This window comes from Euprymna scolopes, chromosome 45, assembly GCF_053919585.1.
Source record: "Euprymna scolopes isolate OS-2025 chromosome 45, ASM5391958v1, whole genome shotgun sequence".
Classification (NCBI taxonomy): domain Eukaryota; kingdom Metazoa; phylum Mollusca; class Cephalopoda; order Sepiida; family Sepiolidae; genus Euprymna; species Euprymna scolopes.
In genome coordinates, this window is record NC_136526.1 from 314,157 (window position 1) to 333,283 (window position 19,127).

A 19,127-nucleotide genomic window follows, 5' to 3' on the forward strand; every position below is an offset into this window, starting at 1 on the left:
AAGTTCCTTTCAGAAGTGAAGGAAAGGGAAGAAAGACAACATAGAAATCAGCAACATATTCGAATCCCTGATCAACTCATCTGGACGGAATAAAGATCATCATATTTATAAGTCTTCGTTTATCATCTTCTTGTATATTATAGGAGATTATATTAACAGAGAAATATATTAAAACATGCTGTGTGTTATCTAGTGGATGTGAGATATTAGTCTTTTAACGGACAGATAATAAATGTATAAATCGTATGTATGTTGTCTAGCCAGGAGGATATAATATTGATGTGTAACTGAGTCATGTTGTATCAGACTTATCACACAGGAATATTTTACAGTTCATATATAAGAATAATAATATATGCTTCATACCATTATTTTTAAGAGTTCTTCTATCTTCCTGCTGCTCCATGACAAACCATGAAACAACCAGCACCATCCAATTGAGACATCTGTTCTTACTTGTGAAACCACAAAACAACACTTTATATTTTTATAATATGAATTTATTACAGTTGTCTCAAATGGTTTTCACAGGATCTGCAGTTTGTCTACATTTTCTATTCTTACAACCCGCTCCCTGGCTGTCTGTCCACCCCTGTCTAGATCATCTGTCCGCTCTGGTGGTCAAACTTTAACTCCCTCAATCTTTCTGGTGGTCAAACTTTAACTCCCTCAATCTACATTACGTGTTCCTTTACATCACCTCATTACATGTCTCAGACCAACCTAATGTCCTCATCTAGTTATTTGTTTATCAAACCCAAAAATAATGTTTACATCTATTATCTATTTTCGCATTCCTTTTGTGATTCCACGTCAATCATCTCTTCCCCAATTTAATTGTTTATTCTTCTAACGATAATAACTGATCCAGCAACCATCCATCGCTCAAATCAATTACGAGGGACACGCAATAAGTAATGCCCCTGACCCACTTCCCATAGCAGTAGAGCAACGAAACTTGGCACAGTTATTCGTCTTTCCCTACATAGGAACCACCCTGAGTTATGCATTTCTCCCATCGTTTGATGCAGCTCTGGAGACCGTTTTTGTAGAACACCACAGGTTGGTCCTCCAACCACGACATGACTTCAGAAATCAAGGCTGCATCATCTGGGAAACGCATTCCTTTCAAAAACAACTTGATGGTTGGGAAGAGGTGAAAGTCAGAGGGTGCAAGGTCAGGAGAGTAGGGAGGATGCATGAGGATTTCATAACTACATGCCCGTGTTCTGATCTGGCGACATGCAAGTTGTGGACCGGAGCGTTGTCCTGCAGGAGGAGGGTACCTTTGCTGATCTTACCCCGCCCCTTGATTTTGATAGCTTCCCTTAATTTCCTCAAAAGTGAAGCATAATAGGCTCCTGTAATTGTGGTAACCTTTGCCAGGAAATCTGTCATCATTACTCCGTCCTGGTTTCAGAAGACTGTGAGCATGACCTTGCTAGCGGAGGGCTGCACTCTTGCCTCCTTTGGAGGTGGTGAGTCCAAGTGCTTCCACTGCATTGACTGGGCTTTGCTTTTTCGATCATAGTGACGGGCCCAGGTTTCATCCTGTGTAATCAGTCTTTTGAAAAACTTTGACTCATCTTCTTGGCACATCTCCAAATTCATCCTCAAGCACTCAACGTGTTCTCGCTTCTGGGAATCCATCTGGCAGACACCTTATGCATATGCAAATGGTCATGAATGATAGTTTCCACAGACCCTGTACTAATCTTTACTTCTTGGGCTATTTGGCGAATAGTAATGCGCTGATCTTCCAAAATGGCAGTCTCAACTTGACGGACAGGTGCCTCATCAATGGCAGAAGGGGGGGGGCGGCCAGGTCTGGGGGCTGTTTCCACAGACTTCCGGCCATGTTTGAATTCACAATGCCAACGTTTTACAAGATCATATGATGGGGCATTATTATCATAAATTTCTTTCATTTCATCAAAAGTCTCCTGTGGTGTGCATCCTTTCAAATACAAAAACCAAATCACTGCTTGACATTCAACAGGCTCTATTTCACACCTGACTCAGTTCAAACACCTGTAAAACAGAAACCACAATTAGTTCAGAGCTGTAATTTGCCACATAACCCGTAGAGATATAAATCATTGCACATGCAAAATTTCAGCTAGATCAGACAACTGGAAGTGGATCAGGGGCATTACTTATTGCACGCTCCTCGTATCTACTGCGTCGAGTCATAAGAAATTTCCAGGTTGGTATTTGGAGGCGCATTAATTCACTGGGAGGGATGCCCTCCTAGTCTTAGTTAAGGCATGCATCTAGGAGAAGGTAACTCCGATGACGTCAGCAGCAGGACATTGAATGGCCATGGAGGAGGATGAATCAGATCAACGATTCTATGGTATTAAGAGTTACGTTATTCGACTGCAGCTATGCGGATGATCTAAGGAAAATGGATAGGTGAGTCAGATGCCACTGTGTTGGGAAGGTAATGGCAACTCATCCCATGTATTCTGTCAAGTTCAAAATCATGTGAATCGGACCAACAGTGGACCGAAGCCTATAGAAAACACTAATCATGATTTCATCTACGACATGAACATGCCATAATACGAGAAGACAAGTATTACTGGCGTCAGGTCCTAGTTTGGATTTGTGAATCAAGTATCATGCTTTTTCCCAGCAAAGGTGATCGCACCCTTCCGGGAATTATTGAAAACAAAGAATAGGAAGTTCTATTGGGATAAAATGCTGGGACGCATATTTCAGGAATCAAATAGGATAATATGGAGGAAATTGGAAAGAGCGTTCGAATGTTTGAAATGAACAGAGCGACTAGATTGGCAACTGACTACAATAAAATAGGGATTTCCTATTTCAAAAATTATGCAGATGTAGCAGCGAGTTGAACATGGGATGCAAGGAGGGTCAGTAGAAGATTATTCTGACCAGTTCCTGTTTTACCAGTGAAGCAGAATCTTAATATGTACCAGTGGAAGGTGAAACCTTATCTCTTGTCTACAGGCTAGTCATGCTGAATATTTATGCAGGGTGGAACGATAAAGGTGTCGCCCTAAAGAAAACAACACTACAGCTTTATTTTAAAAAATCAATTCAGTTAACTTGATTATGTAGTAGAGCTGACACTTATTCAATGTAGCCACCTTCAGCCTCAATCTCCACCTCAATATGGGTCCTAACTGGGAGTATGCCTTTTCCACAAGTGTCGGTAAATACTTGGTGGATGGCAGCGATCAGGCTGGTTTTGCTGTTGTGGGAGGTCATGTTGGTGATGTTCTCGACGTATGATCAAACAAAGTAGTCCAGCAGGTTCAGGTTGGGGAAGGAGGGGATCAGTGAGAGAAGGGTACAAGCTGTAGCATTCTTTCTGAAGCCAAGTATGGGTCTCTTTGGACTTGTGGGCCGGCACCGAGTCCTGCTGCAATACTCAGGACGCCAGCGGCCACCTGATTGAACCAAGAGATTAACATACTCTTCAGCACATCCAGATACACTTTGGTGTTGACTTTCAAGCTGACTTCAAAGATGTGAGGTAGCATAATGTGGTCCTCGTTTGAAACTACATCAAAGACCATAATCGTGGCCTGAAACTTTGTTTTCATCATCCTTTTGCACGTTCCTGTTATTCGTTGCAATCTAATGATAGTTCTGGCTGTTGTGCACCTGGTCCTGGCAAAAGTTTATTTCATCTAAAATGAACCAGATCATATTTGGCTTCTTGGGATGCTCCAGTTTGTTAAGCAACCAGACGGATTTGATTAGTCTGAGGTTTTTTGCCTTCTCAGTCAAAATCTGGCTTGTCTGGCACTTGTAGGACCTACACTTAAAGTCTTCCTTCACACATGCATTCACAGTTGTGTGTGAAACACCTAAATCTCTGGCAATCAACCAAAAAGACCACTAGGAAGTTTCATTAATGACTGGCTGGACCATTTTGATGAACTTCTTGGTCTGGATCTTCCTGGTGGTGTCATCGGCCTTAACTTCCACTCGACCACGTCCAAAGAGTAGTCCGATGCATTGAGTTGTGCCCTCAAGCATTGCACCATCTGGATTTGCCTTTGAGGGTGCTGGCAATGGCCCTGTTGTCATAATTTGGATTGGTAGATAGCACGAGTTGTACAATGGTGCATCTCTGATCTCAATCGTTAAACATTGCATCACTTTCAGACATGATAGAAGCCTCCTATTGCTCTTGGGACTTGCACTCAACTGGTCAACTAGTAGATAGTCTGCAACAGAAAACGAAAACTGGTTTCCATCAAATGGAAATGAAATCATGTCGTCTTTTCTAGGCTGACATCTTTATTATTCCACCCTGTACTTGGGTGCCTGGATTTATTGGTGACAGTGGATCATTTACCAGCAATAAAAATATTTTTAGACCTTAGAAAATATTAAAAAACCCTGCCTTTTTAAAGAAAGGATGTTGATATACAAATTCAAGATAAAGCACTGTCCTGGAAAATTAAATTTAGCACTAACCGTGTATCCCGATATCCTGCAGGCACCTCACATGAGGACTCTACTCAGACCATCGACACCGCATTGAAAGCCATGTTCTTGTTGACATATGGAAGTGACCCTAAGCTGAAGACTATCAGATGAGAGAGGATTGTCACCACCATCTGATAAAGAAAGCTGGACCTTAGCAATGTAGCAAAATATAATTTTAGTTTGCATGCACTTTTAGAAAAGGAAGAGTTATCGACCCCAGGTCTTTGGCTTACGTGTGACATCTGCCAGCGGTTCTTGAAACTAAAATACAGACATTAGCTTCATGTTACTGACATACAGAAGTCCCGAATAAATTATTTTTTAAAAGTATTATTTTTACATTTCCTAATTGTAAAATTCATGAATTGTGCAATTAGGATTTTTTTTTATATGTAAGTATTTTTTTTTTTTTTTTTTTTTTTACAAAGGCATCACCACATTATCAAGGCCCAGAGGCCACTCAAGGATAAGGGTTAAAGAGTGTACAGTAGAAGTTGGTCAATATAGTAATCATTAGTAATGAAAATTTGGTAAATTTAATAACTTATATGGAACGGCTCATCAAGAACTTATTTACTTTAGACTTGAACAAAACCATATTGTAGTCAGCCGGAAAGCAGGAAAACGGAAGACAATTCCATAGGCGTGCAGTTCTAAGAAAGAAGCTTTGTTCATGGAATCTACGTTTAGGTTTAGGGACAGATAAAGAGTGGGGGAAATTATTGATAGTGTTTACAGCTAGAAATTAAAAACAATTTATTGATCAAAAATATATTTTACTATGTCTTAAATGAAATATAGATTTTTAAAAACCGTTTTCGCAGAATTAAAGGAAAAAGAAATATTATTCCATTCTGAAAAATCTACTATTTAACCCTTTTTTTTAATTTACACAAGTGGTTGTATATGGAATCGGGAGTCTATGAAGCTCAGTGTATCTTCTGACCATTGTTTATAAATAAAACAGTTATTTAAATTTCTTTTTTGTTCGAAAATAAAAGTTATTTAACCCATTTTAGGTTTGTATTGCTGTACACATAGATTCGAAAAAGTTGTCAAAAAAACAAATATATAACAAATAAATATTATCAAAGGTAAGATAAGTTACTTTTCTACCTAACTGGATATGTTTTTAGTGTTTTTATTTAATGTAAAATGTTTATTCAGCTCGAAAAACAAACAGTGTTTACCAATGTATTGGAAAATTTTAAATGTAGCCGGACTCTGTTGAACACGGTAAGTTTGGGAAAATGAGTTCAAAATAAAAAACTATACAAAATACTATTAAAAACCCACTGATTATATGTCAGCCTATGTCACGGTAACATATATTGAGCTAGTTTCTATCAGTATTTTAAACCTCGTTTCCCTTAGCTAGCTGAGTGAATGATCCCCTCTCCTCTCCCGATAGAGAATTCCAAGTTTCCCCACCCTTTTCTTTTTCGCCCCCAGTTGTTACATTAAACTTGGTGTGACCCCCCCCCCTCCAACTCCTCCATCTTTTATTTTGTCCCAAACTTAGTTCTGCAAACTTTTAGGGATCGACCTTTCATCAAGCCGGAAAACAGTGGGCAATTTGCCATCTAAACAGAGTTGGGTGGGTTCTACTACTCCAAATAATCCTTGATGTTGTTTGCATATGTGTATAAAAAAAATGAACAATAATTAATTGTAACTACAATTATTATTGTTCATTTTCTCCTTAAAACCGGCATTTCTATTGTGCTGACAAAAGAAGAACTCTCTTCTATGCCTTCCGTAAATTATTCCCCTTTAGTTTTTATCCTATGTATGAAATGGAGAACACGGGGACTCGCTTCTCCGCGTTGTTCTTAGTGAAATAAAGCTTACTTTAAGCTCACTCTGTTCTCTTGTCCTATTCATCACATCTATATTATTTAAAAACTTGCAATCCAGTAGTTTAGTATTTAATTTGTTTTAATTGCAAATAATTCGATTTTATTTTATTAAAACAAGGGAAATAATTGTGTAATTAATTCTCGTCGGTGATTTTTCATAAGTGAATGGAATTATTCCGATTGGACCAAAAGATTACATCAATCTAGAAGAAAAGAATTTAAAGAAAACGATCGTATTTGCTTATGTAAGACACAGAAGAGTTCAAAGGGGAGGGGTAATTTTCCGTTTCGATTTATTTTATAAAAAAGATGGACGCATTTTTTCACCTGCTGAAACGTTTAAAGTTGTTTTTTATTATTAATAATTCAGTAAATAATTCAGGTAATTTCGACTGCATAATTTGGAAGCTAACATTGTAATTTATTAGAATTGACAAAAAAAAAAAAAAATCTGTAGAAACTATTGTTTTTTGTTGTTGTTTTTTCCTGAAAACTCCATTTATCGACTACAAAATTTCGTTCTGATAGTGTACCTATTTACTATGCCTCCCCACGGGACAGAGTTAGACACCAGGGTCGTTTTTTTAACGTGGAGAAAAGGTACAAAAATAAAAATTGTCTCAGTCGTGAAAGATTTCTCCTCCACCGAAAGAGAACAAGACATGGAAGTGCAGCATCTGAAGAACAGATACTACACTTTGATCTTGTTTATATATTTTATTGAGAAAGAAAAAATTGAACATAAAAAACGTACAAAAAATTCAATTCAACAAAATTAGGCACAAGGCCCTACAAGAAATTGGGAGGGGGAGGGTACAGGGTCTTTTTGACTATGTAACAGATGAGACTTTGAAGTCTTACTCTTGACTGGCAACATTTACCAAAATACCTCAATCACTCTGTGGATCCTAATCTAACTAATAACCCCAGCGTTCAATGTAAAATTTAACTATGTACAATTTGTATATTCATTTCTGTATGTTGTGTGTGCATTTTTTTTTTTTTTTTTTTTTTTGTGTGTGTGTGTGTGTGTATGTGTGAGAAAATAAAGTTCGATTTCATTAGAAAGAGTTCTTGAATTAATTGGCATAAAATGTTCGTGGAGTGGGAAAAAACTAATGAAAAAGCGATCGTTCTGATAGTGTAGAAGTGCCATTTGTTCTTACTAAAATAATCAAAGCGGAAACATACATCTTTTTCTGGTAAATGCGTACCTGAACTAAAATTAAAAAAAAAAAAATGAATAAATGCCACAAGTGAACAGATATTTCTATATTATTTAAAAACTTATTTTGTTTTATTTGGAAATAATGCAATTTTATTTGATAAAAACGAATTTTGATTGAAACAAGGGAAGTAATTCTGTAATTAATTCTTGACTATTTTTCATAAGAGAATGAAATTATTGCGATTAGACCAAAAATAAAGATTACATCAGTCTTGAAGGATTTCCTTTTATCTTCGGTAACACAAGCGATCACTTCAGTATACACGATCACTAACAAACTTTCTAAACATAGTAGATATAGGTCTTTTTAAAAGTTAATTTCACAAAAATTGTTATGTCAAAATATTTTTCATTATAACTAATCTAATTAAATTAAAATCTAATTAATTTTTTAAAATCGATTTTGTCTCAGAAAAAAAAATACCTTAATTAAAGACAGAGAAGCAACTATATATTTCTTAATAATTTACAAAGAGACATTTCACTTCTCTTCATTCAATAAATTGTTCCTTCCTCCTAAGCTTAAACTTTACCACGTAATCATAAAATCCAGGTAATAACCTTTCTATTAAAGCAATTTTGCAAAAATACCGAAATCAATTTTGTCTAAAGAAAAGCAAAAACATTTTAGCACAATTGTTTTTACTCCAGATCTAAAAAAAAAAATTTAAAGACGGTAAATGTGTAGTTTAGCGGCGTAAATTATTTGACAGAAAAAAAAAACAATTATAAATACTACTTATTTTTTTTATATAAAACACATTATTAGACCCTAAGGCTGAAATAAATCGCGAAAAAATTCATTTTTAATATTTTTCAACGTTTTTTATTAACTAAATGTACGACAATCGAGATCGCCATATTTAAATATATGTGTCAACAGAAGACGTTAAAATTAATTTTATTAACTCTAGTCTGTGTAGTTCGTCAATAAAAATTTATTTGCTTTACAAAAAGTTTTATATTATTTTTTATTCATAGCAAAAAAAAAACAAAAAAAAAAACGTTACTCCATTAAAAATTATAACACAAATGCTTATCCATAGAAATTAACACAAACACACGAAATGATGACGTCACTATTAATATGTGTAATAATGACGTTTTACACATCGCCATGGACGTACTTATTGTTCTGCGAGACTGTGAACATGGCGATGTATGCAAAAAAAAAAAAAACGTCTTCGACAATGTCAGTTTTTTTTTTTACAACCTCTATTTGAACTTTTTAACACACTTTTACATACATAAAAATAGACTTTATAGATTTAATATAACATTTTGAAATTTATTTAACCAAAAGTTTTTTTCTTTTTTTGACATTTCTCATGTAATCAAACATCATAATAAAAAAAAAACCGTATCCAGTATTTTCCAAATAATTGCCTTTGTTTATTTTGTAATTTTATTTATTTTTTTATTGTAAATTGGTTTATTATTTTATTGTTGAAAAATAAAAGTGACAAAATAAAAAAACAAAACTCGCAAAGAAAAAAAAACACTGTTGTTGCTGTTCTGTGAGTGTGTTGATGTGAAAATTTTATCACTTCTTTTTAGTTATGATCTAATATAAATCGTTTTGATACTTTCACAACTTTTCTGCATTTTATTGGATTGGCTGGGCAGCGACATTGTAAAACCTAATGCAATGCCATCTTCTTCTATAAATATAAAAGCGAAAATGTGTGTATGTATGTATGTTTGTATGTGTGTTTGCGTATCCGCTAAAAACTTTCGACAGACACGACAAACATTCATAAACTCGGTATCATTGAAACCCCATCCTTCGCCTGACAAATATCAAAAAATTGGCCAAATACGTTAATTTTTTCACCCCGAAATCGACAATTTTTGACAGGGTGGGGGTCAACAAAAACCGTCCCCTCGTGACGACAACCGGTTCTACGCATGCGTCAGATGACATCATGACCTGATTTACTTTAAATAGTTGAAGAACTGACTGAATTTCATGTACGTCACGCTAGCGCGTTGGTTCGTCATCTAAAAGTTTTGGGCTCGAATCGTGGTGTGAGATGTCTTCTTTTTTTTTTCTTTTTTTTTTAAATTTAAATATTGAACCAGTGTTATTCAAGCCATTTTTCACGTAACGTTCGTTTTTCTGATTTTTTTTTTTACTTCGCTTATCCACCCCCCGACCACACACCCAAAAACACCCGAGTACCCACAGATTTTTTAAATTTTAATATCGAAACAGGCTTATTTAAGCCATTTGTCACGGGCTTGTTTTTCTGTTTTCATTCGTTTTTTCGATTTTTACATTTAACATCATTCGTTTGCCTTACGTTAGTTTTTTTGTTTTTTTTCGATGTTTTGATTACCCTCCCTGCTTAAGATTTAACGTCCGTTTTTATGTTTTCTTTTTTTACTTCGCTTATAACAAACAAACCTGGTCATTGACCTCATTTGCTGAATAGCTATTGCTTATGTCATCGTCGTTGTAACGCTCTACGACTTCCGTGTGCGCACCTGTCAATTTGGTTCTTACTTAAATAAATTCAAACATCTTTCAGTAACTCATTCTGGCTGGCCGAACGGTTCATGTTTTTTTCAAATTTTATTTTCAAACTTCACCTCAGGGCTTCCGGTTCGATCCTAACCCCCCCCCCCCCCAACCCGGTTTCTTTTTTATTTAAGAGCACACACACCTCCAAACACCTGGGCAACGCCGGGTACCCCCGCTAGTCTATAATATAAATCTCACCTGTCTGTTTAAGTGTATGTATGTATGTATGTATGTATGTCTGCCTAAATTATTCGACAGAGGCGACGGATTTTCACAAAACCAGTATCATTTTGAAGCTCAGCCCTTCAGACGACAAATATAAAAAAATTGGTTAAAAACATTCATTCCTTCACCCTCAACTGGGTACTTTTTTTTATTTTTTATTTTATTTATTTTTTTTTTTACACGGAGGGTCGCTTTTTTCGCCAATATTTTCGAATGTCATCCTCTCTTTTCGATTAACTAGCCTTAATTTAAACCTTCGCCACTTCCAGTTTGGTGATGAATACAATGGCAAAGATGCCACTTTTTTTTTTCCATATTTTTTTCCTCCTTTGCGTTATGGATTCGAGCCTGCCTTCCTACTACTAATTTTTTTTTGCTCAACTCATACCTCCAAACACCTGGGCAACGCTGGGCACCCAGGCTCGTATTTTATAAATCAGCTTTATTCGTATTATTAGAGTTAAAGATTCTGATCCCCATCTGGCATCAATTGAAATGAATGGCTTTCGTCTTGAGGAGGCTTCAAGTTTTGACAAGCTTCTGGGCTTGACCTTTACTCCTGATCTTAAATAGAACATGTACATCAAATCTGTTGCCAAGGCCGCTGGAAAAATCGTGGCTTCTATCGATCCAGTAGATATCTCACTGCTGATGCAATTCTCTATCTATATAAGAGCCAGGTACGTCCAAGGATGGAATACTGTTTCCACATCTGGGCAGGAGCTGCTAGAAAGGACTTGTCCTGCCTTGATAGAGTTCAAAATAGACTTCGTAGCCTCGTTGGAGATTTCCTTTTCTCTTCCCTGCAACCTCTATCTTACAGCAGAGATGTTGCGAGTTTGTCTCTGCTGTATCGTTATTTTTATGGAAACACTAGACTAGCTGAAAACATTATCAATAATTTTCCCCACTCTTTATCTGTACCTAAACCTAAACATAGAAAGAAGCTTTGATCATGGAATCTTAGAACTGCACGCCTGTGGAATTGTCTTCCGTTTTCCTGCTTTCCAGCTGTCTATAATATGGTTGTCTTCAAGTCCAACGTGAACAAGTTTCTGATGAGCCGTTCCACTTAAGTTAATAAATTTACCGAACTTCCATTACTATCGATTACTATATTGTCCTTTTGACTACTCTACACTCTTTAACTCTTATCCTTGAGTGGCCTATCGGCCTTGATAAGTGGTGACGCCTATGTAAAAAAAAAAAAAAAGAAAAAAAAAGTGTTCGACTGAGCTTCAGTCTATGGTCCCCCCTCGCCAAACTTTCACAGGAAACACTCGTCTAGCTGAAAACACTATTAATAATTCCCCCCACTCATTATCTGTGCCTAAACCTAAACGTAGATTCCATAAACAAAGCTTCTTTCTTAGAACTGCACGCCTGTCAAATTGTCTTCCGTTTTCCTGCTTTCCAGCTGACTACAATATGGTTGTCTTCAAGTCCAATGTAAACAAGTTCTTGATGAGCCGTCCCACTTGTTAACAAATTTACCGAATTTCCATTACTAACGATTACTATATTGTCCAATTTCCACTGTACACTCTTTAGCCCTTATCCTCGAGTGGCCTCTTGGCCTTGATAAGTGGTGATGCCTATGTAAAAAAAAAAATTGCGTTGGTTTCACGATAATGTTTTCTTTGATTAAAGATAATAATTATTTATTTCTTATCTATAGATCTATAAAAGTGAAAATGTCTGTCTGTCTGTGTACATTTCTCTACCAAATAACTTTGTCAGTTTTCGGTCTAGAGACTCGAAATTCAACATAAGCAGGATTGAGATTTGGGAAAATCTTTTTAACTGGTTTTCGGCCAGAAATTTGGCTTTCAAGGGATCAAAGTTCAATGATTTGACTTTTGAAAACTCTACCAAACTCCTCCGCCAATTTTCATTCTAAACATTTGAAATTTTAAAATGTAGGTTATTTGGCCATGGATCAAGCATTTTAATTTGATTCGAGCCCCCAAAAATAAATGTTATGGGGTCAAAGTTTTAAAAAAAAATTAACCTCTGCGGTCTCTACCAAATTTTAAATTGGTTTGGGTCGAAAATTTGAGCTGCCAAGGAGTCAACGTTCAAAAGATCTGACTTTTGTGGTGTCTAGGAAACTACTCAGCCAATTTTGGGTCTAAACATTTGAAATTTATACATATTGTATATTGAGACATGTAGCAAGCATTTTAATCAGTTTTGGGGCTAAAATTTGGCTGCCAAAAATTCAAATTTGAAAGAATTGACCGTTGCAGATTCTACCAAATTCCTCTGCCAATTTTAGGTCTAAACACTTGAAATTTTAGATGTAAACCACTTGGCATGGGTAAAATTTTATAATTTAATTGGAGACTAAAATAATAAATGTTAAATGGTCCAAATTTTTTTTTTAATTTACCTCTGCGGTCTCTACGAAATTACTTAGACAAATTTTGGTCTCAATATTTGAAATCTTACATAAAGTGTATTCACACGTACGGCAAGTTATGAACAGTACATAGGGCCGGAGCAAAGCCAAGTGAACTGCTAGTATAAGATAAAAGAGAAGAAACATATTTTTAATTGATTAGATAGAGCAAAAAAACACTATTTAAAAATTATAAAGTAAAGGTATTTGTTACGTGTTTAGAATGAAAATTGATTGTGCAATCGCCACGTAAAAATGATGCAAAAACAAGGGGAAACGTTTAACAATTTTATTTAAAAGAGATTTAGATAGATGAGCCGCTGGATGTGTAATGATCGGAACTGTCTTGTTTTATTTCTCGAGTGTCATGGCTGACTGACTCGTCCTCCCAAGGGGGATAACTCTTTTGCCAGTTCAAGGGCAATAACCCTTTCTTTTTTTTCTCGTTAGGTGGACCCTAACAGTATTATAACAAAAACTTATTTGAATATACATCATTTGAAATCAAAATTTTAAATTCTTCTCAACGTAATATTTCAGCACAGTAATATGAGTAGCCATATTTGTGTTAGCTTGATAAATAGACACTAATTGAAATGCAAGAATATATTTTATAAAGTAAACTTCACACACAATGAACATTCAGATGTTACAAAAATTATAATTAATTTCATAAAAATATTATAATGTCATTCTCTCACTCAATTGAATTGTGGTTCGGCGCCTGACATAACTGTTTATCAAAATATTGAAAAATATGGACAAATATTGTGATACTATCGGGACCTCTATCCCCGCCCCCTCATTGCGGTCTAATATAAATCGTGGTTTTGATACTTTCACCACTCGTTCAGCTGAAACCACTATCAATAATTTCCTCCACTCTTTATCTGTGCCTAAACCTAAACGTAGATTCCATGAACAAAGTTTCTTTCTTATAGCTGCATGCTTGTGGTACTCTCTTCCGTTTTGTTGCTTTCCAACTGACTACAATATGGCCATCTTCAAGTCCAACATAAACAAGTTCTTGATATATCTTAAGTTCTTAAGTAATCCAATTTACCAAATTTCCATGACTAACGATTACTACGATATTGCCCCATTAACTACCATACACTCATTAACCCCTATCCTCGAGTGGCCTCCAGGACTTGATAAGTCATTCTCTTGCTCTACTGAATTATGGTTTGATGCCTGATATAACTGTTTGCCACATGCAGGGACAAATATTTCGATACTACTGATGCCTTACCCCCTCCCCCATCACCAAATGTTAGGAAGCAAAAAAGAAAAGAGGAAAAAATATAACAAATAAAGAGGAAATAGGTTTATCAGTACATGAAATTGTTCATCAAGGTATACAAAAAATTGTTAATTCAAGTATGGCAGTAATGGAGACAAAAAGACCAGACAATAAAGGTCAATATATTTAGAGTTAGTTTAAGAGTGACAGTGAGTTTTATAGATTTGCAACAGTTGGAGGCAGTTTTGAGTTGAGGAGTTTTCTAGTTTAATACAATTGATGGTAGGTTGCTGCTTAGACCAGATCAAGAAAGGTTTAGGAGGCCGAGAAGAGAAAATGAACTGATCGCCTGACTGATGTACATGGCCTTGACAGAGAACATAGATGTGGATCCTGGCACTTGGAAAGCTGTTTTCCATGATGGTATCCCCACACGCACCCAGATCCAAACCAATATATACAGTTGAAAAAATATTGTTAATCTAAGTGTGGCAGTAATGAGGACAAAAGGACTGGACAATAGAGGATAATATATTTAGGGTTAGTTTAAGAACAGTTTTAGAAGTGACGGTGAGTTTCACGACAGTTAAGAACTGTCTTGGGTTTGCGATGGTTGGGGGCAGTTTTGAGTTGAGAGGTTTTCCAGTTTGACACAGTTGATAGAAGACTGTGGCTTAGACCAGTTCAAGAGAGCTTTAGTCGGCAAGATAATGAAATGAAATATTGGAATTATTAAGGAGTCACGGACGGGTTGCCTTGTGATTGGATGAAAAACATCCAATCACAGGCTTCCCTTTTAGATCCTCACCAACATCACGAGAGCAGTTTTTCGGGCCTTCATAAGTCATTCTTTCACTCTGTTGAATTGTGGTTTGATGCCTGATATAACTGTTTGCCACACGCAGGGACAAATATTTTTATACTATCGACGCCTCACCCCCTCCCAAGTGTTAGGAAACAGAAAAGAGGAAAAAATACAACAAAGAAAGAGGAAATAGGTTTATCAGTACATGAAATCGTTCACCATGGTACACAAAATATTGTTAATCCAAGTGTGGCAGTAACAGAAACAAAAAGACTGGACAATAGACGTCAATATGTATAAGAAATGAATTGATCGCCTGACTGATGAACATGACCTTGACAGAGGATGTAGATGTGGACCCTGATGCTTGGAAGGCTGTTTTCCATGATGGTACCCCCCCACACGCACCCAGACCCAAACCAATATATACGGTTGAAAAAATACTGTTAATCCAAGTTGGGGGAAGTTTTGAGGAGATCAATATATTTAGAGTTAGTCATATTATTTGGATTCATCGAACTACTGTTCTCATCTTGAGTGTGATTTTCACGTTTCGGTTGATATAATCTGACCTTCTTCAGGTGTATCTTTTTTTTTTTTTTTTTTTTTTTTTTTTTTTTTTTTACACAGTGGACACCACTTATCAAGGCACGGAAGCCACTCAGGGATAAGGGTTATTGTAAGTATATTACGTTAGTGTGGAGATTTGATGAAGTGTTTATTTAAGGGGGAGGTTCATCAGGAACCTGTTAACGCTGGACCTGAACACATCCAAGCTGCAGTCAGACGGAACAGAGTTCCACAGGCGTGCAGTTCTAAGAAAGAAGCCTTGTTCATGGAATCTACATTTTGATTTAGGCACATATAAAGAGTGGATTCGGCCAGACGGTTGCCTTTCGTAAAAGATTGGCGAGGGGGCACCAGAGATTGAAGTTCAGTCGAGCACCTGCCATGGAAACAACGACAAAACAAGGACAGGCTCGCAACGTCTCTTCTATTTGGGAGAGAGGCTACAGGGCAGAGAAAAGGGCACTCCCCACAAAGCCACAAAGTTCACTTTGCACTCTGTCAAGGCAGGATAGGCCGCTTCTAGCAGCTCCCGCCCAGATATGGCAGCAGTATTCCATCCTTGGACGTACTTGGCTTTTTACTACACTATAATCCCATTGACTTATGTATACCCATTAATCCTTATCCTTGAGTGGCCTCCAGGCTTTGATAAGTGGTGACTCCTTTGTAAAAAAAAAAAAAAAACTCAGGAATGTTTCTGTCAAACTTGGAAATTTGGATGTAATTTCAAGAGGAACCCTTTATTTACTTCACAGAGGTAGCATGCTCTTGTTCTGTCAGCTATAATTGGATAGACGTTCTAAGTATTTCGCAATTGTATTTTTCAGACACCCACACTGAAGATTGAACCTTCAGGAGGATATCACTTTTTACAATTGATTTTTCAAGTACTCTAACCATTGCGCCACGGGTCCTTGCAGACCATTCCCAAGTTCAACAAGACACACCTGAAGAAGGCCGAAGGTTATATCGACCAAAATGTTGTGAAAATCACACTCAAGATGAAAACAGTAGTCCGATGAATCCAAATACAAATAACCAATCCTCACCTCAAAAATTCAGAAATGTCATATTTAGAGTTAGTTTAAGAGTGACAGTGACTTTAACAGATTTGCAACGGTTGGGGCAGTTTTCAATTAAGGAGTTTTTCAATTTGATACAGTTGATGGTAGGTGGCTGCTTAGACCAAATCAAGAGAGGTTTAGTAGGCCAAGATGAGGAAATGATTTGATCGCCTGACTGATGAACATGGCCTTGACAGAGGATGTAGATGTGGACCTTGGCACTTAGAAGGCTGTTTTCCATGATGGTACCCTCACATGCACTCAAATCCAAACCAATTTTTTTTTATTACATTTTCACCCCAAACAAGGCACATTGCCACTTTGTTGTAGGGGGCTACTATCAGGTACACCGGCATCAGGGGTACTGCGTAGGGAGTTGGGCAGCAAGCTGTCAGTTCACGTTACATTTGAACTTCTGCATGTCAGAACAGTTGGGAAAGCAGGGACCCGGAAGGGAATTCCAAAGTCTAGCTACCCTGGGGAAGAAATTACTGGAGTAGAAGGCTCTCTTACATCTAGGGATCTCCACTGTGTAGGGGTGGGATTTAGCCGCTTGTCAGGTTTGTTGGGGTATTTATGTCGAAGGGGCACAAGTGCTTGCAGTTCGTCAGAGCATTCACCATTAAAGTACTTGTAGAACAGGCAGAGGGATGCAACGTTTCGTCGATTGGACAGAGGCTGAAGTTTAGATGATAGTTCAATATATGCAGAATGTATCGCAGTTTGTGTTCTAAATTATTTTTTTATACTTTAACAGCTGCCAATGTGTGAGATGACGACACAGCCAGAAGTAGAAGAGAAGATAAAAGAGAAGAAATTTTCTAGAATTATATACCTACGAGAGTTTTAGACGGTTGAAATGAGGAAATGAATTGATCAACCCACTGCTGAATATGGCCTCGACAAAAGATGTAGATGTTAACATTAGCACTTAGATTGTTTTGTCTATTAGTGATGAAATCTTTGTAAATACGAATCAAATACATAATTGTATGAACAAAGATTCTTTTAAAATCACGTTCGTCTCAAAATAATGTTTTCCTTAATTAGAGATAATCACTATTTATATAGATATTCAAATATTCCAGTTAAAAAAAACACATCTTAAAACTGAGTTAACAAAGAAGTTGATAAAATTATTTACCAATTGACCATGTAAATGTTATAGTTTACCTTTTTTGTAGTTTCTTGGACTTACTGAATCTGCTTTCTCATTATTTTCATGACAGATGCTCGTCTGAGCTTCAATCTATGGTCCCCCCCTCGCCAAACTTTCACAAAAAACACTCGTCTAGCCAAAACCACTATCAATAATTTCCCACTCACTTTTCCAGCTGACTACAATCTGATTGTCTTCAAGTCCAACCTAAACAAGTTCTTAATGAACCGTCCCTCTAAGTAATCCAATTTATAAAATTTCCACTACTTATGATTGCTACGCTATAATTCCATTGATTAATGTATACCCACTAACCCTTATCCTCGAGTGGCCTCCGAGCCTTGATAAGTGGTGACTCCTTTGTAAAAAAAAAATTGGTTTCTAACAAATAAAGCAGTTTGTAGTGAAATGGGGCCAAAAATGCTACTGAGACTAAACTTCTTTCCTTTAATAATTACAAGACATTTCAACCACTAATAGCCATGGCTCATGAACTCCTCGGCTTAACATTCACAGAGAACATGAATTTATCTCTAGTATTTGTCCCCATTTGTTGTAACCAAGTTGTTTTCTCTAATACATATAGCAAACACATGACAATAATATGGTGTTTTTAGTTGCGTGCAAGCGACTCTATAAGTCACTCTGTCGGTCTGTCCATAACACTTTTGTGCTTGGCCTTTTTGGTTAAGATCAAACGTCTGTTGTTAATAGATGCTGTTCTTAGCTTATTAAGCTTTTCTTGACCTTTTGGCTAAGATCAAAGTGTACTATCTGTTCCGGCAGATATTGCAAGCAAAGACCATATGTGAGGGCAACCCCACATATAAGACCTTGGTCAATGTAGGGGCAACCCGTCATACAAATTGTCACTAAACAGCTCCCCTACTCCCCAGGGAGCTGGTCCCCATTTCCCCATCACTCCTCACATTAAAAATCGGCCTTGTGCCTAATTTGCTCGGTGGGGGAGCAAATAAATACCCTTTTCTTGGCATTTTGCCCAAGATCAAAGTGTAGTATCTGTTCTTACTACATGCTGTACCTATGTTTGTAACTGTGATATAAAGTGGGGGGGATCACGTTTCTGTATTAATTTAATGTAAAATTATCACCCACTTTACAACCAGTCAGTCTTAAAGCCATTTAAGTCATTCTCCAGATCATTCAAGTTGATTTTGAACGATTCCAGTTATTTTTTAAGCATTCAAGTCATTCTTAAGGTCATTCAATTCATCCTTAAGTTCATTAAAGTCATTTACTTTTTATTTATTTAAGTCATTTCAGCCCATTTTTCGGTCATTTTAGTTTATCTTTAAGAATTTCATGTCAATCCCACATTCATTCATTACACAAGAACATGTGACTAATGGCTATCGGCCTTGTTCTAGCACAAGTTAGTTCAAAAGGCAAATATACTTTACAACATTTTGATTTCTATCCAGCACACTTTCATATGAGCTACATTTTACACTTGAGTGTAAACCAGGAGTTCAGCAAGTTATTTGGCCTTGTGGACCAGATCATGTTATAATGGTTTGCTTCAGAGGGGATTCGTTTTATTATGACATGTTATAAT

At 36.6% G+C, this 19,127-nt stretch overlaps 1 protein-coding gene across 1 annotated transcript in view; it reads right to left on the reverse strand.

Annotated features, from left to right (window-relative positions):
* The window catches only part of LOC145269104 (uncharacterized), a 156,509-nt gene that overhangs the window by 80,684 nt on the left and 56,698 nt on the right, over positions 1 to 19,127 (reverse strand). The gene's annotated exons all lie outside the window — the stretch shown is intronic.